The sequence below is a fragment of the Cetorhinus maximus genome, chromosome 27 (assembly GCF_964194155.1).
Source record: "Cetorhinus maximus chromosome 27, sCetMax3.hap1.1, whole genome shotgun sequence".
NCBI lineage: Eukaryota > Metazoa > Chordata > Chondrichthyes > Lamniformes > Cetorhinidae > Cetorhinus > Cetorhinus maximus.
Window position 1 is genome coordinate 26,974,036 of NC_135905.1, and position 25,797 is coordinate 26,999,832.

At 46.6% G+C, this 25,797-nt stretch overlaps 1 protein-coding gene across 1 annotated transcript in view; it reads left to right on the plus strand.

The window, feature by feature from the left end:
- Positions 1 to 25,797, plus strand: part of unc5b (unc-5 netrin receptor B) — a 230,595-nt gene that overhangs the window by 1,635 nt on the left and 203,163 nt on the right. The gene's annotated exons all lie outside the window — the stretch shown is intronic.

Consider the following 25,797-nt stretch of genomic DNA (forward strand, 5'->3'; position numbering starts at 1 on the left):
GGGAGATCCCTGTCTGTGTGTCTGTGAACATTTCTTGCATTAGGTTCAGTAATTGACAAGTTTCTTCATCAGCCTGGCAAGGCATCCTCCCCCCACTGTCCTCCCACTATTCTGTGGGAGATTTCAGTTGCTGTAATTTTTTATTTTGAGTCTGGGAGGCATTTTTCACAGACCTGGACAATGCACCATATTCTGCACCATGTGCATTATGTGAAACTTATTTCTCTCTGCACGCTTGCCTCCGATTTCTTGCTGGTGAAAAGTGTCTCCTTCAGGTCAACTTACAATTGTTACTTTGCTGACAGAGTGTAAAATGGGACCTTTTAAAGGTTCTGCTGATTAAATCCATCTGCTCCTGAATTTAATTAAGAGTCTTTCCCCAGCTGGAAGTCACCCAAAATTATCCCAACTTCTTTCTAATATTATTCAAGATGAAAACTGCAGACAAGTCAATAGCAGTTTCCTAGTTTAATCTTCAGTGAATACAAAACAATCAAGATTATGGATAAAAAGGACTGAGAATTCCTCTCTAAATCTCTTCAAAATATAAAAATGGCACATATACACACTCAGCCTGCCCATTCATTGAATAAAACTGTTTAGGAGTTGGAATGTTTAATGGGATTTTTTCCCATACCTGGAACTAAATTAGTCAGGGGGTTAAAAGCAGCAATTGAAAAGTCAGGTTGGTTTAATAGATTCATTGGTATCTTGTGCTGAAGCATGTAATCTGATTTGAATTTTAAGCATTCAATCTAATCAGCTACAAACATTAAAGCATAGGAAAACATAGTAATAAAAATAACAACGGAAAGCTGCTAAATCAAAAATTGTCAGTAATCCTAATCCACACACTTTCTTTCCTGTCTACACCCTTTATTTTACACCCACTCCGTGCCACCCCTGCCCTCACACACACACACACACACACACACCTTGCTCTCACACACTCACATAGACACACAATCTCACCCTCTCTTTCTCACACACACACACACATTCACACACCCTGCTCTCATACACTCACAGACACGCAATCTCACCCTCTCTCTCACACACTCACATAGACACACAATCTCACCCTCTCTCTCTCACACACACACCCTGCTCTCATACACTCACAGACACGCAATCTCACCTCTCTCACACACACACACACACACATTCACACACCCTCTCTCACACACTCACATAGACACACAATCTCACCCTCTCTCTCTCACACACACACCCTGCTCTCATACACTCACAGACACGCAATCTCACCTTCTCTCTCACACACACACACACACACACACACACCCGCCCTGCTCTCACACACTCACAGACACACAATCTCACCCTCTCTCTCACACACACCCTGCTCTCTCACACTCACATAGACACACAATCTCACACCCTCTCTCTCACACACTCACACCCTGCTCTCACACTCACAGACACGCAATCTCACCCTCTCTCTCACACACACACACACATTCACACACCCTCTCTCACACACTCACATAGACACACAATCTCACCCTCTCTCACACACACACACACACACATTCACACACCCTGCTCTCACACACTCACATAGACACACAATCTCACACCCTCTCTCACACACTCACACCCTGCTCTCTCACACTCACAGACACGCAATCTCACCCTCTCTCTCTCTCTCTCACACACACACACACACACACATTCACACACCCTGCTCTCTCACACTCACATAGACACACAATCTCACCCTCTCTCACTCACACATGCATCAAAACCTTCACACAGACACTCCCTCATACCCACACCCTCTCTCACAAACAGCCTCAGACTCTCCCATGCCCCCACATACACACTCTGATATTCACTCACAGACACCCTAATTAGCCCTTCTCTCTCTTGCAACAGAGTCAGGAATTAGGAATGTGTTGGGTGTAACGTGTTTCCAAGGGGTCAGGGTTGATATCATTGCATTTTTTAGGTTAATTATAAACTGCAGATCTTGTCCCAGTAATGCTCAGTATGTACCTGCCGGAGGGCTGGCAAAGCTGATAATCTCCTGTTTCTCGATTTTAAAATGTGCTCACCCAGCATTTCCAGAGCCTGATGGTCTTTGGAATGTTTGTGCAAGTGGGTGATTCATCCCCTAAGATGCACAAGAAATTTCACCTTATCTGGTATTTTTGCCCCTTCTCCTGTTGAGGTTAACCACCTTCTGTTTTTCTGCACACTACCTGTTAGTTTATTAAAGTCTGTGGCCTGGGTTGTGTGAGAGAGAGAGAGAGTACTGGAGCAGGATTTGTGAACTTAGCGTAAGTTTAATTGTCTTTTTTTTACAATTATGCAAGGACAATATCTAGTTGAGAAATTGGAAATTCTCTCAGTGAACAGTTTCTTTTGATACCGGTTTGTCTTCACTGTCAATATGTTGCTCAGGGTGTTTCATTATTAACTCATTTTAACGTTTGAAACTGCCAAGTGTTAAATGTATGGGGTTTTGGACCCTCTACATCTCAGGTAGACTTCCTGTGGCAATTTCATTCTCCTAGCTTGTTTCTCCCCATCTCATCTCACTCTTAACTTTACGATTGCTCTCTCCTCCCCATTTCCCTTTACCCCATTCCCCCTTTCTCCTGGACAGAGGTGCTCACTCCATGTTTCTCAAACACTGGGATTTGCAAACCTTCATCAGAGTCAAACAAAATGCTTACCTTCCTACCCTGGAGTTTAGGCATTATGTGGGGATCAGCAAATGATCTATATTTGCCTCTCCAATCTGGGATTCCACTCCTAACCCTGTCTGCCATTGCGAAGTCTCTCTGATGGGTTTACCCTTCCTCCTGCTCCTGGTCTACTCCCCTCCTTCTGAATGGTCTCAAGGTGTCTGCATTTTATGTTCTGCCAAAGTGAAAGTGCATTACCTTTTCTGAGATATTACTAACTTCCCCGATGCATTTAAGGAGGAAGCTACATAAAATACACGAGGGAGAAAGGGATGGTGATTGGGTTTCGGGGAAAAGGGGTGGGAGAGGGGGCTCGGGAGGATCATCAACTCTGGCATGGACCATTTGGACCAGACGGTCTGTTTCTGTAAATCCTCTTAATTCTCTGTTTGTAATATGCAAACACACAACTCATACCTTTAAACAAAAACAAAAATTGCTGGAAAAACTCAGCAGGACTGACAGCATCTGCGGAGAGGAAGGGTTAACGTTTTGAGTCTGTATGACTCTTCCAGAACTGTTCTGAAGAAGAGTCATACGGACTCGAAACATTAGCTCTGTTTTTCCCTCCACAGATGCTGTCAGTCCTGCTGAAGTTTTTTTCCAGCAATTTTTGTTTTTGTTTCAGATTTCCAGCATCCGCAGTATTTTGCTTTTATTGTACTTTTAAATGTCTGATGTGGTGAGTGGTGACTCTCAGAATTTAATCTAAAGTTTCTTTGGATAATAGTTCTTGTTAGATATAAATCCTTGGATAAGATTGCTGTGAGTACGTGTGTTTTATATACTACTGTCTCTTTCTTGTTCCTTAATCTGCCCGGGCAGATACATCAGTAATCTACAAATAGTGTAGGTTGCAATCCTCACTCAGTCCCGAGTCTGTGGGTTGGCATTCACAGAAGACTAGCACAATGGTTAATGGGAGGGTTTCACAAACTACCTTTAATGTTTTATGAAACATATTTATAAATATTCAGAAGTTAATGGCACATTTCACTTGGTGCTGGACTGTGTAATGATGCGCAACGGCACAAGCAAAGTAAACAGGAGGAGCCAATCTGTGATTGGTTAGTCGTGAAACGTCTTTAGCTGAGCCTGCCGGGTGCAATAAACATGCAAGCAGACTGTTGACTGGAGCCTTGAGACGCTCCCTCCCTGTCGGCCGGGGGCCGCGATAGTTTTGTGCGAGTTGTGTGCGCAGTGTGGAAGGGGCACTTTTCGAGATTGGTGAAATGGACATCCAGTTAATGTGGTCTTTGCAACGCGCACCAATCTGTCCAAGATTACTGTCAATTTAGGAAAACGTCAGTTTTAATTGCTAACAGGTTCTTTTAATATTGATTTCCTGATGAGGACAAAGTTAATAGAACTGTTGAACTTCTGCCACTAGGTGGCATTTAGTGGCTTCCTAAATACCATTGGCTGAGAGAGCTCCCTAGAGACATCTAGAGGTGGCTGAAAAACCTCATGAGTTTCACCTCCGCCATAAATGTAAAAGAGCCACAGTGGGAATTTTAACCCCTCAAAAACAGATGGGTTTGGATTGGAGGGGATGTTAAAATGGTAAAAATTTGAATCCTTGACTCCAACCCAATTTTAATGCAGGTGGGTTAGAGAAGAGGGCAACCAATCCACTCTCAAGAGGCTAGCTGACAATTTAAATATTATAACCAGGCTATGTGCCTCATATTGAACCAGCATTTTACATATAAGCCAGAGGCCTGTCAAATTCGTTGGGCCTCAGGAAATGCAGTGGATAAGGGAGGTGAGGACTTCTGGCACTTGGAGATAGCTGCCTGCTGGATCTGAGATACCTGCTTCACCAGCCACCCATAATCGGCAATCCAACCCCTACCCTCAAGAACATAAATAGAAGCAGGAGTAGCCCGTTCAGCCCCTCAAGCCTGCTCCGACATTCCAAGGTCATGGCTGATCATCTACCCCAACTCCACCTTCCCACATGATTCCCATATCCCTTGGTACCCAAAAACCTCTCAGCCTCTGTCTTGAATATACTGAACAACTGAGCATCCACAGCTGCCTGGGAAAGAGAATTCCAAAGATTCACAACTTAATAAGCGAAGACATTTCTTCTCATCTTCTGACCTCCTCCCTGAGACGTCTGGTATTTCCCCCTTTCCCCAACCCCAGCCTCCCCACTGATTCCTGGCTCAGTACCCCAGTCATACCCTGCTCCAGCTTTCCTGGCTCCGCACTCCGATCTTGCAATTGATAAATTCAGCCTCCTCACCACCCCCAACACCTCCAACCACAACCCACCCCCCCCCACCCCGCAGCCCTCCCCCCACCCCCTCAATCTTCCCAGCTGCTCCCCAGTGTCGAAGGCCCACCCAACCGACAGCCCCTCAGTCAGGTAATGAAGACAAAAATTGAGTAATCTCGGGACCTGCTGTTAAATTCGATGGATCTGAGGGAAACCTTCCTGGGAGTTTTCCCATCTCAGACCGGCCCTCCCATTCACTCCATTGCCTCTGAGACAATTTCCAGCCCAGAGATTTAAATGCAGTTCTTGTGCTAATGGTGCAAACACAATAAGGAGACCATTATAAATGACCCTAAGAACTGAATGGGGTCAAAACACTGTAGAGAGGAGAATTGCTTTGGTCCTGCATTGCTACAACGTAAATGATTTACAAAGAACGCGCTTCACAAAGTCACAACACTTCTTCCAACCCGCCCCCCCCATTTAACTGAAAACTTGTGCTCATAGGAGTTTATTTCCTTCTGCTTCACCGTTGTGTAGGAGGCAAACAGTGTATCAAGTGACTTTAATGGTATCTGAGACTAACATTGTGTGGAAAGCAGTTTAGAAAAGGGAAGACTCTTATTTTTGAGTGCAAATAGTTGATGTGTTTATAACCTCATAAATGTCGATATAATCAAGATGCCTTTGAGTTTGTGTGTGGCGGTGTTCCAGTGCCCCTAAACCAAGAACAACCACACCCCCCCCACCCCTCTCATAGAACAACACTGCATCTGTACTCTCTTGCAAACAATGATTTCTTTATTAAAGAGATGGACGGGTGAGTTGAATGCACGCTGTGAGTGGTCAGTGAGCACTTCTTTTACATAGGATTTACAGCACAGAAATAGCCCATTCGGCCCAACTGATCTATGCTGGTGTTTATGTACAGCACAAGCCTCTCCTCACCTTTCTTCATCTCATCCTATCTACATGCCCTTCAATTCCTATCTCCCCTATGTACTAGCCTAGTTAAAGCCCTTAAATGTATCTACACTCATCACCTCAACCACTCTATGTGGTAGCGAGTTCCATATTCCCACCCCTATCTGGGTAATAAATAAAAGTTATTAACGCTCAATTTTTTTCATACCTAATTTTCCCTTTGAAGAAGCCATGAAATACAATCACCGAAATACACATGTAAGTAATTAATGAGCAAATGCGGATCTTAAAAGATAAAATAGGGCGACATCCCTATTTCCTATTGGATTTGTTAGTGACTACATAATATTGATGCTTCCTAATTTTGATCTCTCCTACATTTACCCTTGCCGCTGTGCATTCCGAGATATAGAGGTGCTGTATCCACACAATCACCTTCCTGTGGCTTGCTCTAGAAGTCGACGCAGTGACTGTACTATGCATGTTGTGTTCACACACTATGCAGAATTGGGGGCTGCAATCCCTTTTGGTTTTATTCTAGTCTGAAAGCAGCGCTGCCTTTGACCACCCCCCCCAACCCCCACCCCCCCGCCAGAGAGTTGACAGACCATCTTAATGCAGTAGTCACAGTTTTGCTCCTCACATGCTTTTTGGGGGATGCAGTGTTATTTTGCAATGAGATGAGAAGCTGCTTTGGGAGCTTAACGGAATTTCAGAATAATTATCAACTCTCCCTCTTCCCCCCACCACCCCCCCCCACCCACCCCAAAACAATCTTTATTCAATTTTTAAAATTTATGCTTCTGCCTCTTCCTCTCTCTCTCTGTCTGTCTGTCTCTCTGCTGAAGGTGCTGACTCTCACTGGGGTGGGGGGAGTGTGTGGAAGTGTGATAAGTGTCTGCCAACATCAGTAACCTTCTGCCACTTTAGTCCTGTGGCTATTGTATACCTGAACCAAGCCATTAAGTGTTGGCCAGCTGCTCAATTATTGGAGGGGAAGGTGGGGATAAATCCTCACTGACCCTGAGTCTTGCTTTGGCTGATGTGCACAGAATCATACATCACAGAAGGAGGCTATTCAGCCCATCGTACCTGTGCTGACACTTTGTGAGAGGGGGCTATTCAATTCATCCCATTCCTTTTCTCTTTCTCTCCAGCCCTGCCATTATTTCCCTTCAATTCTTTATCCAACTCCCCCTTTTGAAGTTCCCAACTGAATCTGCTCCCACCATCCTCTCAGGCAGCACGATCCAGGTCACAACAACTCACAACATTTTTATAATAAAATGTTTCCTCATATCATCTCTGGTTCTTTTTAAAATCACGTTAAAATCTGAATTTCTGGTTTCTGTCCTTCTCCCAGCAGCAACAGTTTCTCTCTATCGACTCTGCTGAGACCCCTCATGATTTTGAACACCTCTATTCCCCCCCCCCCACCCCTCTTAACCTTCAACACTGTAAGGAAAAAGGAAAACAACCCCAGTCTCTCTCCGTAACTGAAATCCCAGGTACCATTCTGGTAAACTTCCTCTCCAAAGCCTTGAGATTGTCCCGAATGTGTGAATTTTCCCTTGGGGAGGAAAATTGGAGCATGGGGAGTGGGGGGAGGGGTGGGTGCGGAAAGATGTGGAGGGGGGGGCCTGTAGCAGAGCACAGGGAGGGCACTACAGGAGGGGGGCAGGAGCACAGATGTGAGGAGCAGAGATTTCCTCTGGCTTCCTCCCACTTGCTTAGTCTTACCCAGGGCCCCTTTTCCCACCGGTAAGTCAATCGCTCTGTTGTGGACCCCCCCGGACATACCTGCGGACCCCAGTTTAAGAACCATTGGAGTAGAACAAGGGAATTTTCCAGAATAATCGAAAAGCTAGAGGTGAGTTGATGCCCTTCAATTTCGCTGAAGTAAAATGCCCCGATACAGAAGCGTATCCTGCCATTTATGACATGTGAATGCTGCTTCCTCGTGTTGAACATCCACCAGAGACCAGTGCAAAGTTGCAGACTGACAGCTTTGTGCTTTGTGTCTGGTGGTCTGCTTTGTATGACTGGAGATTGAGGATCCCCAGGGTCTCAGCAACATTGCTGGGAATGTTTGTTTACCTCGCTGGCAGGAACATGCGGCACTCAGCGTCCTTTCTCAAAGGGCACACTTTATCCCATCTTCTCTCTCTCTCTCTCTCTCTCTTTCTCTCTCTCTCTCTCTCTCTCTCTCTCCCTCTCTCCCTCCTCTTTCCCCACCCCAACACAACCCTATCTCCTTTCCCTTTCCCTTGCTCCATGCCCGTCCCTCCTCCTTTCTTACACATCTACATCTCTGCACCTTGACTTTTCCTCTTTGTATGCATGTCATCCATGGCTCAGTGGGTAGCGCTCTCACTCCTGTCAAAAGGCTGGGGGTTGTGCCCCTTGACATTACCATTGCTGAATCCCCCCACTACCACCTTCCTGGGGGTTACCATTGACCAGAAACAGAACTGGACTAGCCATATAAATACAGTGGCTACAAGAGCAGGTCAGGAGCTAGGAATCCTGCGACAAGTAACTCGTCTCCTGACTCCCCAAAGCCTGTCCACTGTCTACAAGGCACAAGTCAGGAGTGTGATGGAATAATCTCCACTCACCTGGATGAGTGCAGCTCCCACAACATCAAGGAAGCTTGACACCATTCAGGACAAAGCAACCCACTTAATTGGAACCACATCTACAAACATTTACTCTCTCTACCACCGACGCACAGTGGCAGCAGTACATACCATCTACAAGATGCACTGCAGCAACTCGCCAAGGCTCCTTCAGCACCTTCCAAACCTGCAACCGATACCATCTAGAAGGACAAGGGCAGCAGACAGATTGGAACACCACCACCTGGAAGTTCCCCTTCAAACCGCTTACCATCCTGACTTGGAAATATATCGCCGTTCCTTCACTGTCGCTGGGTCAAAATCCTGGAACTCCCTCCCTAGCAGCACTGTGGGTGTACCTACACCACAGGGACTGCAGCAGTTCAAGAAGGCAGCTCACCACCACCCTCTCAGGGGCAATTAGGGATGGGCAATAAATGCTGGCCTGGCCAGCGATGCCCACACCCCATGAATGAATGAAAGAAGTCCAAACTCTGGAGACTTGAGTGCCAAATCTTGGCTGATATTCATAGTGTTGTGTACAGAGGGAGTGCTGCACTGTTGGAGGTGCCACCTTTTGAATGACTCATTCAACCGAGGCCCCATCTGCATCCCCAGGTGGATGTAAAAGCTACCACGGTACTATTGCAAAGCATGAGAGAGTCTTCCCCTGGCTAATATTTATCCCTCAAACAGAGCTGCTGAAAAACAGAGCATAAGCACCAGCATAGTGCTTCTATTTCTGGATGGCCTGTTTCTTTGTTGTAAACCCTATGCAAACCTATCCTCAGATCTAAGAGCCAATGCCAACATTGGTCCTTTACCACGGTCGGTTGGATCTGTTTCAGTCCTGGGGCAGAATCTTGCCCTCGGTTGGCGGGCGGGCCCCACCGGCTCGGCAGTGGGCAGACAGCCGACCCCCGCCACCGAAGCGGGGCCCGCCGCCATTTTAAGTGGGCGGGCCAATGAAGGCCCCGCCCAGCAGCATCCCCAACAGGAAATGCTATGCGCTTCCTGTTCCAGGAGAGGAGGGATTCCCCATCTGTCAAAGTCCTGTCTCAGGGAGAATACTGACAGTGGAAAAAAACGTTAAAAATAGAAACATTAAAAAATTATTAACATGTCCCCCCCAATGTGACAATGTCACACGAGATGGAACATGTTAATAAAGACCACATAAACTTTATTAAATTTTTACTAAACGGACATGAAACTTCATTCCGCCAGTGGATGAAGTTTCATGGATAATCTGGAGCCCGCTGGGGTTCCTGGCCTGCCCGCCAGCCTTAAGGTTGGACGGGCAGGTCTTTAATTACTTTAATGAGCCTGTCAATGACCTCAGTTGGCCATTGACAGGTCGGCGGGCGGACAGCTGATTTCGCTGTCCACCCGCCTTCCTAAAAATTTAAATGGACCCGGATGACGTCGGGTGTTCCGCCTGACATTATCCCGCGTCATTTTCCCCTCGGTGAGCGGGCCCCGCCCCCAAATCGCCGAGGGGAAAATCCTGGCCCTAGTTTTAGTTTCTCTTTGTAGGTGCTGTATCTGACTGTGGCAGTGTGACAGAACAATGAAAGAGATGGGTTTTTAAATGGATGCAGCTACCTGATGGGATAGGGAGGGAGTACCCCAGAGCGCTCCAGGGATGGGAAAGACTGCAGTTGAGTGCAAAGCCCAGATGGTCTCAAACTCATTTCTTTTTTAAAAAGAAAGCTTCACACACGTGTGAAGAAGGGAATTTGGAGACCAGTTACTTTGGCATAAAGAAAGACTTGCATTTATATAGCACTTTTAACAACCTCAAGATAGCCCAAGGCATTTTACAGCCAATGAAATGTTTTTGAAGTATAGTCACTGTTGTGGCGTAGGAAACACAGCAACCAATTTGCGCACAGCAAGCTCCCACAAGCGGCAATGTGATAATGAGCAGATATTACTGATGTTGCTTGGGGGATAAATATTGGCAAGGAAACTGGAAAAAACTGTTCTTCGAAATTGTGCCGCGGGGATCTTTTATGCCCACTGGGGATGGCATATGGGGCTTCTGTTTGCCGTTTCAGTTTAATCTCCAAAGGGCAGCACCTCTGACAGTGCAACAGTCTCAGAATGTAACTCTGTCGAGTACATTCACAGTTCTTGGTTTCCGGGAGTGGGACATGAACCCACAACCTTCTGATTCAAAGGCAAGGGTGCTATGAACTGAGCCACAGCTGACACCTCCCCTATGGGGCTTCTGTTTGCCGTTTCAGTTTAATCTCCAAAGGGCAGCACCTCTGACAGTGCAGCACTCACTAAGTGCTGCGCTGGAGTGTTAGTTTAAGAGTTTTATGCTCGAGTCTCACGAGTGGGACTCATACTCACATCCTTCTGAGTCAGGCTGATTATTTTCTAGTAGATCGTTAAATGTAACATCTGTTAGCATATGGCCCCTTTGTTCTCCTGCTAATTCAACAAGTTATCCAAAAACATGTTCTCCTTTATTCCTGGTTTTATCTTGTGTGCTTCTTAATGCATCTTTATCTCTTTTTGATCAGGGACGCTTTGCTTTTCTGGTGTATTCACTATGACTTTGTGTCCTTGGCGTCTCACTCTCCCCTCCCCTTCACATTCCTTTTATCATTGTCTCTTGAACAAACAGACGATAGCATTGATGTGTGCATTGAGCCTCTTGGAAGCTTCCAGCCCTCCATTGTGAGTGCGGGCGGGGACGTAGTTCATTGAGATGCTCTGGTAATTGTCAGGGAGTGGTCAGTGAGCACAGGGAATGGATAATTGATCTAATGGCCGGGGGAGGAACTGTAACTGCTTGGCCTTTTCACAAGGTGCACATGACCCGCTGTGCAGAGCTTTAAAGTCATTTATTTTACTTGTTACCAAATTACGGCGCTGATAATGTGTCACAAGTATGAGTTATTTTATTCCTGCAGCCTAACGCCAATAAAAGACGGTCCAAAAATTCAAAGGGGCAGTTTGTAATAACATTTTTAAAAGTTAATGTGACAGGGGCTTGTTTGAGTTCAGGTCTATAAAGAGCCAATTGTAAGCTCTGACCCATTAAACTATTAAATAAAGTGGAGCGGTCCGTGATTCTTGCTAAACTAGAGGATTGGCCGGCTTTCAACGGTTAGTTCTCGTGGCTTGAGATCAGTGGGGCAAATTCTCAGGGGTCGGTTTTACAAAAGTGCACTCCCAGGGTGGATCTTGGCCCACTGAAGCTCCGCTGGGGAATTCAGGTGTGCAGCCATTGGGTGGAAAACTGGCAAGGAGTGCGCTCAAAGTGATATGTGTGGGAAACTCTGTGCCAAAAGCTTGAGTTCCAAAACCCATTTTTAAAAAAAAAAGACTTGCTTTTCTGTGGTGTCTTTCACAACCTTAGGATGCCCCAAAGGGCTTTGCAGCCAATTTAGCATTCTTTCATTTGGATGTAGTCACTGATGTAACATCGGAAACACAGCAGCCAAATTGCTTACAGAGCATGCTCCCACGCACAGCAATGAGATAATGGCCAATGTGATGTGAATTGAGGGATAAATATTGGGCAGGACACTGCGGAGAACTCCCCTGCTCTCCTTCAAAATAGCAGCATGGGATATTTTGTGTCTACCTGAGAGGGCAGATGAGGCCCTTATCTGTTTTATCGTGTTTCATCTGAAAGTTGGCACTTCAGACAGTGTGGCACTGCCTCAGTACTGCGCTGGAGTGTCAGCCTAGACTTCTGTGACATGGGTACGAGTGTGCCACCCACTGCTACGAGGCGGACTCCGCAAATAGAGACAGCAGAGTTGTTCCGATCTGAAGGTCAGTGGTTGAAAAAGATATGGACACATACTAAATAATATAGAAAAAGGAAATCCAGGGCAGAGCCTCAAGGTAAAACAAGATGTAGAAATGAGGGCGCAGCTGACTGCTGTGTCATGTCAACTTGGGACAATCGTTGGGGAGAAGCTCCATACCATTTGCAGCCACAGCCCATTCACCCCAACAGTTATATGCCTTGCCCATCCCTTTCTCTGTATTCTCCAACCCCTCAACCCTCCAAGATATCTGCACTCCTCTAATTCTGTTCTCTTATGCATTCCCTGTTATAATCACTCCACCACTGGTGGCCATGCCTTCAGTTGCCTAGGCAGTAAGCCCTGAAATCCCCCTCCCTAAACCCCTCCGTCTCTCTTTCTCTCTACCTTGCTGCCCTTCTTTAAGACACTTCTTGACCAGCTCTTTGGCGAAGCTTTGGCCATCTGACCTAATATCTCCTCGTGTGGCTTGGTGCCACATTGTGTTTCATAATGTTCCTGTGAAGCGCCTTGGGATGTTTCTTGACCTTTAAAGGTGCCATATAATGATAAGTTGTTGTTGTAATGCTTCACATGAACCTTGTCCCGCTCCATCTCGACTTCACGGGCGGAATATTGCGCCAACCCGAACGAGCGTAAAATGACCCGGGATATTTTGGTCGGCGGGGCGTGCGCAGGAGTTGGCCACACGCGCTCGCCAAACAATTAAGCAGCCTTATTAAGGCCCTTAAGGAACTAATTGACTTGAATTTTTCGCTGCCTGTCCAACCGCTCGGCCCTCGGGTGGGCAAAAAGGCCGGGCGGCTTTTGCATTTTTGGCGAAGCCCCATCCACGGAGGGGGTGGGTGGCGGGGGGGGAGGGGGGGTGAGGTTTCAACCAGTGATTTAAAAGAAAACTTTTTCATCCCTCATATTTTACACGTCCCTGCTCGTGTGACAGAGTCACATGGGGGTGGGGGGGCGGCGGTGGGGGGGCATGAATTCATTATTTTAAAATTCTTTATTCATATTGATTAAAAATCTTCCGCTCCCCCGGGGCAGCTCTGTGCCTGAGGGAGCTTTTACTGTGCGCACCTGCACCCCCATCCCACCCCACCCCACCCCGGCAGCCAGCACGAAATCCACGATGGGGACCCGATCGCGGGCGGTGAGACGCTGGGACCTGTAATGCCAAGCTGCACAGCCCCGCAGCCCATTGGGAGAAATTTCCTGGGTCACTGTGCAAGTTGCTTTCCTGTGCGCAGACAGAATTGAAATGTAGATTCCTGCACAGTCGCCAAGTGACATTTAATTAAACTGGTGCAGCAAGGAATCTGTTCAGAGATTTTGCAGCCACTTGCTATGGCTGTAAGAGGCTCTGTGGAAATGCTGGACCGCCTGAGGACTCTCCTTTTTACTTCCCAGCCAAGAGCCCATAACAGATTGTTCTCATTACTTATACGGAGGTAAGGACAGGTTCAGCAGCTGAGTCCAAACTCGGAATGAAATGAAATATAGTCGCTGTGATGCCTGCCTCTTCCCTGGATTTTAGCACTCAAATCTAGTTGGACCTGGGGGTATTTTGTTTCTCCAGATGACGGAGTAACATGTTTACAACTGTGAAGTGGCTTCAATACATCATTATTGGGAATTGCATAATGAAAGATCTCGCAAGCGCTGAGAGTGTTTGCATCTCATTTCACATCCCCTCCCACCCCCCCTTTCATCTCACCCGGCCCCACACTCAGCTTCTGCGTCTTATCCGAGCTGTTCACCTGAGGAATCCTTTGCAAGCCCCTGTCGAAAGTTGGCAGGGTCTGCAGAGATTTGGAGGTATATTTGGAGTGGCAGACAGTGACTCACCTCGCACAATGATTCAAAATCAGAACCTCTCTTTGTCACTGTCAATTTCCCAAATTGGATCCACTCAGCTCTGGTCAATCTTGAATTCTTGCTGACTTGTGTATATATATACAGCTCATAGATATAAACTAGCACCAAACTTGTATTCTTTCTTGCGTTGCGGGCATCACTGCCAAAGACAGCATTTATTGCCCATCCCTAATTGCCCTTGAGAAGATGGTGATGAACTGCCTTCCTGAATTGTTGCAGCCCATAGGAACATAGGAGCAGGAGTAGGCCATTTGGCCCATTGAGCCTGCTCTGCCATTCAATTAGATCATAGCAGACCATATACTTCAATGCCACTTTCCTACGCTATCCCCATATCCCTTGATGCGGGATGTCCCGTAGTGCTGTTGGGAAGGGCGTTCCAGGATTTTGACCCAGCGACAGTGCAGGAACGGCGATATATTTCCAAGTAAGGATGGTGTGTGGCTTGGAGGGAATTTGCAGGTTGTGGTATTCCGTGTGTCTGCTGCCCTTGTCCTTCTGGGTGGTATAAGTCATGGGTTTGGAATGAGCTGTCAAAGGAACCTTGGTGAGTTTCTGCAGTGCATCTTGTAGATGGTACACACTGCTGCTGCTGTGCGTCGGTGGTGGAAGGAGTGAATGTTTGTGGATGGGGTGCCAATCTAGCGAGCTGCTTTGACCTAGATGGTGTCAAGTTTCTTGAGTATTGTGGGAGCTGCACTCATCCAGGCAAGTGGGGAGTATTCCATCGCACTCCTGACTTGTGCCTTGTAGATGGTGGACAGGCTTTGTGGAGTCAGTAGGTGAGTTACTTGCCTCAGAATTCCCAGCCTCTGAGCTGCTCTTGTAGCCATAGTATTTATATGGCTGTTCCAGTTCATTTCTGTTGAATGGTAACTCACAGGATGTTGGTAGTGGGGGATTCAGCAATGATAATGCCATTGAATGTCAAGAGGAGATGGTTAGATTCTCTCTTGTTGGAGATTGACATTGCCTGGCACATGGACTGCTTCAGTATCTGAGGAGTCGTGAATGGTGCTGAACATTGTGCAATCATCAGTGAACATCCCCACTTCTGACTTTATGGAAGGAAGGTAATTGATGAAGCAGCTGAAGATGGTTGAGCCCAGGACACTGCCTTGAGGAACTCCAGCGCCGATGCCCTGGAACTGAGATGATTGACCTCCAACAACTACAGCCATCTTCCTTTGTGCTCAGTATGACTCCAACCAACGGAGAGCTTTCCCCCTGATTCCCATTGACTCCAGTTTTGCTAGGGCTCCTTGATGCCACACTCGGTCAAATGCTGCCTTGATGTCAAGGGCAGTCACACTCATCTCATCTCAGGGGTTCAGCTCTTTTGTCCATGTTTGGATCAAGGCTGTAATGAGGTCAGGAGCTGAGTGGCCCTGACGGAACCCAAACTGAGCGTCAAGTGAGCAGGTTGTTACTGTGTAAGTGCCGCTTGATAGCACTGTTGATGACATCTTCCATCACTTTGCTGATGATCGAGAGTACACTGATGGGGCGGTAATTGGTTGGCTTGGATTTGTCCTAATTTTTGTGTACAGGACATTCCTGGGCAATTTCTCACATTGCTAGGTAGATGCCAGTGTTACTGGAACAGCTTGCCCAGGGTGTGTCTAATTCTGGAGCACAAGTCTTGATTACTATTGCCAGAATGTTGTCGGGGATCATAGCCTTTGCAGCATCCAGTGCCTTGAGCTGTATCTTGCTATCATGTGGACTAAATGGAATTGGCTGAAGAGTGGCTCTGTGATGCCGGGGACCTCAGAAGGAGGCTGAGATGGATCATCCACTTTACACTTCTGGCTGAAGACGGTTACAAATGTTTCAGCCTTGTCTTACAATTAGGGAATGTGTGGTTATATAACAAGCAGTGTACGACATTGAGGAGTGTGTAGGACTTTCTCCATAGGCTCCAGTCCTGAGTGTCAATTACCCGATATCTCGGAACTACGAGAAAGAACTTGCATTGATTTACCTTTCAGGATCTTGGGGGGTGTCTCAAAGCCAGTGAAACACTTTTTGATGGTAGTGACTGTTAGAATGTAGGAAACTGAACAACCAATTTACACACAGCAAACAACGAGGGCATAAAAAGATTATTTCTATTGATGGATAAATATTGGCCAGGACACCAGGGGAATCTCCCCTGCCCTTCTTTGAACTGGCACCATGTAATCTTTTACTTCCTCCTGAGAGAGCTCATGGAGACTTGGCTTAGCATCTCATCTGAAAGACAGTTCTTCCAACAGTGCAGCACCCTCTCAGTACTTCACTGGGAACGTCAAACTAGATCTTCCTGTGTAAGTCTCTGGAGTAAGACTTGAACCCATAACCTTTTGTTCCTGAGGCAAGAGTGCTACCAAATGAACTACAGCTGACGCCTGAAGGAGGCTGTCACAAATCTCACCACAGATAGTGAGCAGAATTTTCCATTCAGGAAACTTGAGTCCTGTAGCAGGCAGGAAAGCCGGTGTGCTTACTGCTGGACAGCAGGGCTGCTGAACACCTACAATCTCCTGCTTTTCAGCTCATTCATTATGCATCCAGGAGGAGCACGGGGAATCTCATGGCACAGGCTGGCAAGAAGTTGCCAGTCCTGCTGTTTCCTCACGGGGCTGAAGGTCCTGGCGCCATATTTGAAGGGCACCCAGATACACATTCACACGTTGCAGACCAGGGGCTCCACACTACTCCAGAAGCTGGCAGATGTGAACAACCACATCCCGGGACACACGAGCACTTCCGGCATTGCCTTTCACTCATCTCCAGTGATATACCCATGGTCAGGCCAATACTCGCGGTTGCAGGCCTACTCCTGCTCCTGATTCATATGTTCCATGTTCGCCAGCCTCCTGACCTTATCAAGGCCCCGGTGCCTCTTGCTGCTCAGGCTCTTGCTCCTCCTGGCCCTGTACCAACCTGTGATGGGCCCTCCTCCTCCTCCTCACCTGGATGAGAGCCATTACCAAGGCAGGGTTGCCTGCAGCATCGACGCCTCGGTGTATGTGTGAATGAATTGAAGTGATACATTAAGTCAGCCTGTCCTTTACAGGTTTCCCTCCATCTCAAAGCAAAGAGGCAAGTTCTAAGCCCTTTACCTGGCCTCCATCTCGACACAGCAACTCCAACATCCTGGAAAACCAGAGATGGATAATCCTCCTGTTCATACATGAATGCGTAAGGAGACATTGCTCTTTGACCAGGGTGATGAGAGCCACATCCAAGAAGCCTCAGGCAGACACATTTCCGCTTGTCTCCACTACCCTCATGACTCTATAGGGAGAGACCACTGCCTTGGCACAATAGAAAAACGAACCTCTTGTCAGCCATGGCCATTCACCCGGGAGGATGGAGGTTTGGAGATGTGAGTTGGCTGCCCTCCACCAGCTGTGCCCCTTGGAGGCATCCACCTCCCTCTCTCCCTCCATCCCTGTCTCTAACTGCAGCTGATGGTAAATGGCCCAGAGTGAACAGCAGCTCCACACCTTGCGGAGATCTCGATGATATGAGACCTGTCAGTCGGGAACAAACCTGCTGCAATGTGGCCTTCACCACAGAGAGCAGAACACAAGTGAGTATCTTTGACATCCAGTTGCCTCATAATTATTAGGGGGTCTTTAGTCAGCCACATGTGCTGACCTTGAACTCCACCCACCTGAAAAGACCCTCCTCCCACCTCGAGGGGTCTCACTGACTGACGTACTGCGTGGCCAAGGTCAGCTTGATGGTGCACATCACCTTTCAAACTCACTCCACCACCTTCCACCCTCCCCCTGTCCCCCACCAACTTCCCCCCATCACCACAGACCCACCCAACATCACCATTCCCCTCCTCTCTGTCACCCTTGCAGCACCCCCATTACCCTGGACCCCATCACGATCCACCTCCACATGCCTTTCCTCCCCTCGGAACCGATACCCGTTAACATCCCCACGCCCACCCTGACCCTGCCCCCTCCGATTATCCAAGCCCCCCCCGTGTCTTGTCCCCCTCTGTGACCCACCCAATGAGACCTTCATCTACCAGACTTTCCTGCCCAAATTCACAAGTTAATTTAAAACAAGAACAGAGCTCTGTGTGTTGATATCAGTTCCTGAGCACAGAGCCCTCTCCTGGGCCCAGGGGGACTGAGTTTACAGCCAGGCTGTAAATTTGAGATTGGTAGCTGCAGTATAGCTTAATTCTTCTGGTAAGTCACAATTGTAAATCTCGTCGACATGCAGTCACCGAGGATTTACCTCCGCCCCTTCAAGTGAGGGATTTTTTTTCCTGTCATTTTGGGATCTCGTTAGCATTTGGTAATAAAAAAGTAAATTGTGTTCCTGGTGAGAGCATCTCATGGCATTTACAGTGCAAACCCCGGGGTAACATTTTACTCACTGCAGAAAATCTTCATGAACGGTTTGTACCAGCAAACCTCCAGCTTCTCGAACAACACGGAAACCAATCATCAATCAGCTCATAACAGAGGTCTCGCGCTCTCTCGCTCTCTCACTCGCTCTCTCTCACATGCTCTTGCACACTCTCTCTCTCACTCACGCTCTCTCTCTCTCCCTCCCTATCTCTCACTCTCTCTCTCTCATGCTCTCGCACACTCTCTCACACTCTCTCTCGCTCTCTCTCTCTCTCATACTCTCACACTCACTCTCTCTCTTGCTCTCCCTCTCTCACATGCTCTCGCACACTCTCTCTCTCTCACTCTCTCTCTCGCTCTCTCTCTCTCACATGCTCTCGCACACTCTCTCTCACTCTCTCTCTCGCTCTCTCTCTCACATGCTCTCGCACACTCTCTCTCACTCTCTCTCTCGCTCTCTCTCTCACATGCTCTCGCACACACTCTCTCACTCTCTCTCTCGCTCTCTCTCTCACATGCTCTTGCACATTCTCACTTGCTCTCTCTCACATGCTCTCGCACACTTTCTCTCTCTCACTCGCTCTCTCTCACATGCTCACACTCTCACTCTCGCGCGCTCTCCCTTTCTCTCTCTCTCTCTCTCTCCCCCCCTTGTGCTCTCTCTCATTCTTTCAGGAAACTTTTCTGTGTTGGTTGGGCAGGGCAGGTGTGTGGTGCTAACACCCAGTGACTGTTTGTGAAATTTGCTGACAGTTTTAGCAAGGGGCAGGTGGGGGCTGTGTTGTCCTGAGACCCTGTGAAGCTGCTTTACATTGTGACATTCCCTCTGAGGAAAGTTTTCTTGGCATCGTGTCAATGGGCGTCTGGAAGGGAGAAGAGGATAAAAAGCGCAATGCAGGGGACTTGATTGTTCTCCAGTGCTTCTGGCAGACTCTTGCCTAGACATGTTGTTGAAGCACAATGCTTTCACAAACCTGCCTTACTGCAGCTGAGCTGACTGACAGGCAGGGAGACAAGACAGTAGCAGGGAACTTTGGGGAGCGCGTGTACTGTTTACGCCCAATAATCTGCTGAAAGGCGTGACACCACAGGGCATGTCAAGCAATGCTGCTCTGCTTCAGGTCAAATGGTGGCAACAGCTGCCGTCTTCTGTGGGACCAGGTCTGCCCTACACTCATCTTCCCACCCTAACCACAAAAGTTACCACATCAAAGCCCTTACCCTCTCAAGAAAAGCAGAAAGCCAATTATCAGCAATGCCATACATCTCCAGGTGTCCATTGACATTCCATTCTCAGTTCGAACAACCAAACCAACCTTTGCAGGCTGGCAGCTTAATGGGCAGGGACCAGCTCCCACAGCAAACCAGGATCTGCCATTAATAATTCCTTCTCCAAGTCTAGACAAGGAGGGCCCAAAACCCTCCACCTTTTATGAGGTTCTTGAATTCACGTTATGATGAAGCTCCAAGGACTCCTTTTCAATTTACACACACGTTCCCATTCAGTTCAAGCTCTGACTGATCTGGTGCTCAGATTTTGGATCTACCTGTCAATGAAGGAGCAACACTGAGGGAAGCTCTTTGCAAATCCCCAGGTTTGCCAAGTTCAATTGGGGGAAACCAGTTAATTGAGGAATAGTCAGGCTACTTGGGCAGGATTAGCCAAGGCTCATTTGAGACATGCAATAGAAAGAAAGAACTTTCATCGTACAGTCTTTCATAACCTCAATGTTCCAAAGTGCATTACAGCCGATAAAGCACCTTTTGTGTAGTCACTGTTGTAATGTAGGAAATGCAGGAGCCAATTTGTACACAGACTCTCACAAACAGCAACACAATGATGACTGGATCTTTGATTTTTAATGGTAGTCGAGGAAGCAATATTGGACAGGACATGGTGATAACTCCCCTGTTCTTCTTCACAATAATGGCCGTGGGATCATTTCTGTAACATCCAAAAGATTGTACCTCCAACAATGCAGCACTCCTTTGGGAGTGTCGGCCTAGATTTTTGTTTTCAAGTCTCTGGAGTGCAACTTGAACCCACAATCTTCTGACTCTGAGGTATGAGTGCTACCCGCTGAGCCACATGCATTCCTCAATCCAATTGCTTTGTAGCCTGTTCCTATTTGGTTAACCATTCTATGTATTAATTCTTTGGGAACATTTTAAAATCTTCTTCCTGTACCATGCACTATATCAAATAAAGAGACTCTGCTTCAGTTCTGTACTGATGTCTCTGTGCTTATTCACAAGATAATGTTATAACAAAAGAAACCTCAATTCTCTCAGTTTTTTTGTGTGTCCTCCCACTGAAGCAAGTTCCATACCCATGAAGCCATAGCCAAGATTAGGAGCTGAATGAGGATGTGCTCTGACCTGTATTTACATAAGCTGATACACTGCCAGTTTCATTATAGATGCTCGTAATCTAAGCTGTGGAATCAGTCACAACTGCACTAGAGTGACTTTGCTGGCTATTACCCCATATCTAATCTTTTTAAGTGCATTGTGACTTAATAATGTAATACATGACTAATATGTGGGTAAGAAGGTTTTTATATTTGTGCATAACTCTCATGATTTTCAGGAGAGTAATGTACAAGTGCCATTTCCTATCCCGATGCTACATTTCTCTGGAGTAGGGAACCAAGGCTCATTTAAACCATACGATATGACCAGTGCAGGGAGACCAACTCTCTCTATATCAGCTGTGTGGGCCATGTAAAAGCAACTCGCACACCATTCGCCAATTATGTGGAAACAGTGAAGTTTCTTTGTGATCTCCCTGAACAATGTTGTCTATTTAGCCTTGTTGTCAGTTTTGTGCTGAGGATTCATATCTTTTGGGAGTGTTACAAACTCACCTCACATTAGTCTTACATCAGAGAGAATTTCAGCCACAGAGATAGATTACCATCCCATTCACCAGCAGGTCTGAACCCTGCTCCTCAGTGAGAAAGGACAGATTGAGCAAGAAGAGCTTAACGAAGAGATGGGAAATAAAACCCGGGATTGTCTCAGTGGTGTGTTTGTGATTGCTGGAATTTCAAAGGAGCAGCAACAGAGAGTTTCATTGGCAATGCAGGAGGTTCCTTAATGACAGATCCATGCTTAAGGTAAAGACTGCGTGACTGCAAATTTTTGAGCAATGAATCTTGTGCTTCTGTGAAATTATTTAAAGGGAGAATTTACATTTGTATAGCACTTTCACCACCTTGGAATGTCCAAAATCGCTTTGCAGCCAACGAAGCACTCTTGGAGTGTAGTCACTGTTGTAAAGTAGCCAGCTTGCACACAACAGTGTTCTGGTGAAGAGTCATACGGACTCGAAACGTTAACTGTGTTCCTCTCCGCAGATGCTGTCAGACCTGCTGAGTTTTTCCAGGTATTTTTATTTTTGTTTTGGATTTCCAGCATCCGCAGTTTTTTGCTTTTATCACACATGGTGTTCTGGTTGTGGCTTGAAGTGAAGGAGGCAACTGAGATGGTAGAACCTGGGTGAGGAATGAGTGCATTTTGCTGCCATCACTTGATTCCAAGAATAAATTTGACTGAGAGCTTTTTCTGTTTGGTACACAGAACAGCCACTGGACAAATGACTGAGATTTCCATCCATAAATCTCACAGGGATAGGCTTGCATGTTTACTCGTAAGTTACTAATTAATTAATGCCCTCTTTCTCAATCTAGGCCCATTTCAACAATGATAGCTTGCATTTAGACACTCTGTTCCACCACTTCTGGGAGTTCCAAAGCATTTTACAGCCATTGAATGGACATAATGTAGGGAAAATATTCCAAGGGCCTTCACAAAAGGTGTAATCGGACAAAACTGGATGCTGAGGCCAAGAAAGAAACACTAAGAGGGTTGACCAGGAGCTCAGTCAAAGAAGTGATCTTTAAGGAGTGTCTTGAAAGCAGTGAGGTGGGTAGAGAGACGAAGGGGTTTAGGGAGGAAATTTCAGAGCAGGTTCAGCCTCCGGTTCTGGGGCAAGAGGAGAGAGGGGTCCACAAGAAACTAGAACTGGATGAGTGGAGAGTAATGGGGCACGACATGGGGCTGGAGGAGGTTACAGACAGAGGTAGGAAGGCTGGAGCCCGTGAAGAGTTTTAAACATGACGAATATATTAAATTGGAAACAAAGGAGGAGCTATTTAGCAAGGATTGGGAGTGAGTGAAAGGATGAAAAGCTTCAGCAACATGTCGCTCTTTCCAGCCAGCTCCATGTTTTGGGTGAGCTGAAGTTTATTGAAGGTGGATGGTAAGGGCCAGTGGAATAAGTTTATCGAGGGCGGATGGTAAGGGCCAGTGGAGTAAGTTTATCGAGGGTGGATGGTAATGGCCAGTGGAATAAGTTTATTGAAGGTGGATGGTAAGGGCCAGTGGAATAAGGTTATTGAAGGTGGATGGTAAGGGCCAGTGGAGTAAGTCAGCCACATGACTCCAGCAGCAGCTGGACCGAGACCGGACAGGAGGTAGATGATATTCTGGAGGTGAATGTGTGCAGCCTTGTGATGGGGGAGATATGACTTCACCCCCTTATTTTGGGAGGATTTGTCGGGATGTGCTGTGTGTCAATGTTGGTGTCTATGAGAAGTGCACAGTAAGAGGATACTTGCAGATGCTATCTCTGTCATCATGGAAGTGTCATTTTGAGTCAAAGCCCAGAAACTAATACTTGGGTCATCTGAGTGCGTGGTATTGGAGCACCCTCGCCTCCTAACCTCGTCCCATCGTCTCACCTACCCTGAACTCCCCAGTATAACATAGCGTTTACTGATTCCTGGATTCCCTGTGGTGTGACAAATAGTATGTATTAAAATCTTCATTTCTCACTGTGGGATAGGATGACTGATGATGTGTCTTATATATGAGTCTGTACAGTGCTGTGCTCCTGAATCCTGATGAAAAGAGTTGCACGTTTGTCCACTAATATTGCCAGTAATCTTTTCTAGCCAATCATGTTTGTAACATATACTAAAGCCATCATTTTACACCACAAATCGAGATCTAGATTTAGTGCAACCCAGAATCAACTGACTTCAAAATAAAGGAGTTTGTGTCTTTGATTAGGTAGTGAGGAGAGAGATTTCAAACTGTTTGCGTTCTACTGTCACACAGTTGTGTGTCAGCCATGGTTCAGATGGGGGCACACTCACCTCTGAATCACAAGGTTCTGGGTTCAAGTCCCACACCAGGACTTGAGCACAAAAATCAAGGCTGATACTCTAGTGCAGTACTGAGGGGGCACTACATTACCAAAGGCACCAGGCCTATTTGTTTACTCAGATGGATGTGAATGAACATAGGACTTAGGAGCAAGTGTAGGCCATTTGGCTGTTTGAGCATACTCCACCATTCAATAAGGTCATGGCTGATCTGATTGTGGCTTCATCTCCACTTTTCTGCCTGCCTCCCCCATAGTACTCTTTCAAAGAAGAGCAGGGGCATTCTCCCAATGCCCTGGCTAATATTTATCCCTCAATCAACATCACAAAAAAACAGGTTGTCTGGTCGTTGTCACATTGCTGTTTGTGGGAGCTTGCTGTGCGCAAATTTGCTGCCATGTTTCCTACATTACAACACTTCAAAAAATACTTCATTGGCTGTAAAATGTTTTGAGGCATCTGGTTGTGATAAGCGCTATAAAAATGCAAGTCTACCTTATAGTCTAATTTCAAGACTGTAAATTTAAGTATGCGCTCAACAGGTCAAGCGTCTGGCGTATGAAATATTTTTCATTCCTTTTTCCGGACTTCACTTTAGGTCATCTCTTAAAAATGTGGCAGTTTTTATCCCCACCTCTTAGTTAATCTGCAGTTCTACAAAGTGGAGCAGCCAGGCTGTGCATGGGATGGTCCTAGTTCCACTCCTGTCAGTCAGAGGGTGTGTGTGAGACTATGAGTTGAGGCAGTTGAGTTATTGGGAAGACTGAAGCAGGTTTCCATGTGCAGTGGGTGCACAGGAACCTAGGGGAAGTAGCTAAATCTCCACCACTTAATCCAACTTCTGTACCGTCTGTGTGAATAAGTCTATATAACAGTGCTCAAGGGGAGGGTAATGCAGGGACTGCACTGGAGTCGACTCAATATCCCATGACGAATCACACCGATTATTTTTTCCATTACCCCATGCAGCATAAGAGTGCCCGAGACAGGTCTCCAGGAATTGAAGGCTCATTCATCCCTTGGGTCCTACTCCAGGCAAATGTGGGAGGAAAAAGAAAGGATAAGAGCTTTGAAAAGAAAACAAAAGTTGTGTGGTTTTCATTTTATTTGAACTGTTTCATTTTTTTTTTAAATTATGGAAATGGGGAGTAAGTCGATGGGTGGGGCTGTTAGAAAACAGAAGGTCAAGTGATTAAAACCTCCAGGATTATGTTCACCCCAGTTGGCAGGCCCATTCAAACGTGATTTACTGCTGGGATATTGGAGGCAGTAAAAGTGCCAGCGTGTGAGTGAAAACAAATGAGCTAATTATTGGGCAGTAAAACATCCCGACACATGTCCTGTCTATCTGCCTGTTCAGAAAAGAAAGGAATTTTATTTGCACAGCCCCTCGGGATGTCCAAGAGCCCTTTCCAGTCAATGACATCTTGCTAATGGCCCACAACATGCTTTTAATGTAGCCATATCTCATTTCTCCAGTTAGATCTCATCTTCCAATTAGATCTCATCTTCCAGAAGCCAATCAAAAAAAAAACACTTTATTTTTTCTGCACCTGTCGCAAACCACTTTCCAAATCCTCCCTTCCTGTCCGAGAGCAACAGCACGGGCGGCTTTGCTAGTTTTATATCAGGACACCCAGAATTTTAACAGCACGTTTTTGAAACATAGAACGATTTACATCACAGAGGCAGATCATTCAGCCCATTGTGCCCATGCTGGCTCTTAGTTACTAACCTAATCCTACTTTCCACCTCTTAGTTTGTAGCCCTGTAGGTTGGTGCACTTCAAGTGCATATCCAGGTATTTTTTTTAAATGTGATGAGGATTCCTATCTCTACCACTCTTTCAAGCAGTGAGTTCCAGACCCACCACCCTCTGGGTGGAAAGAAGTATCTCAACTCCCCTCTAATCCTTCCACCAATTGTTTTAAACCTATGCCTCCTAATTATTGGCTCCCCTGCTAATGGAAATAAGTCCGATCCACTCTAGGCCCCTCGATTAAATCTCCCCTAATGGAGATGGGGGTTGCTCTTGGGACTCTCTGACAGAGATAACTCTTTCTGCACAGCCCCTTCATTTATCTGCACATTGAGCAGCACGAGCAATAAATGCTTTGTG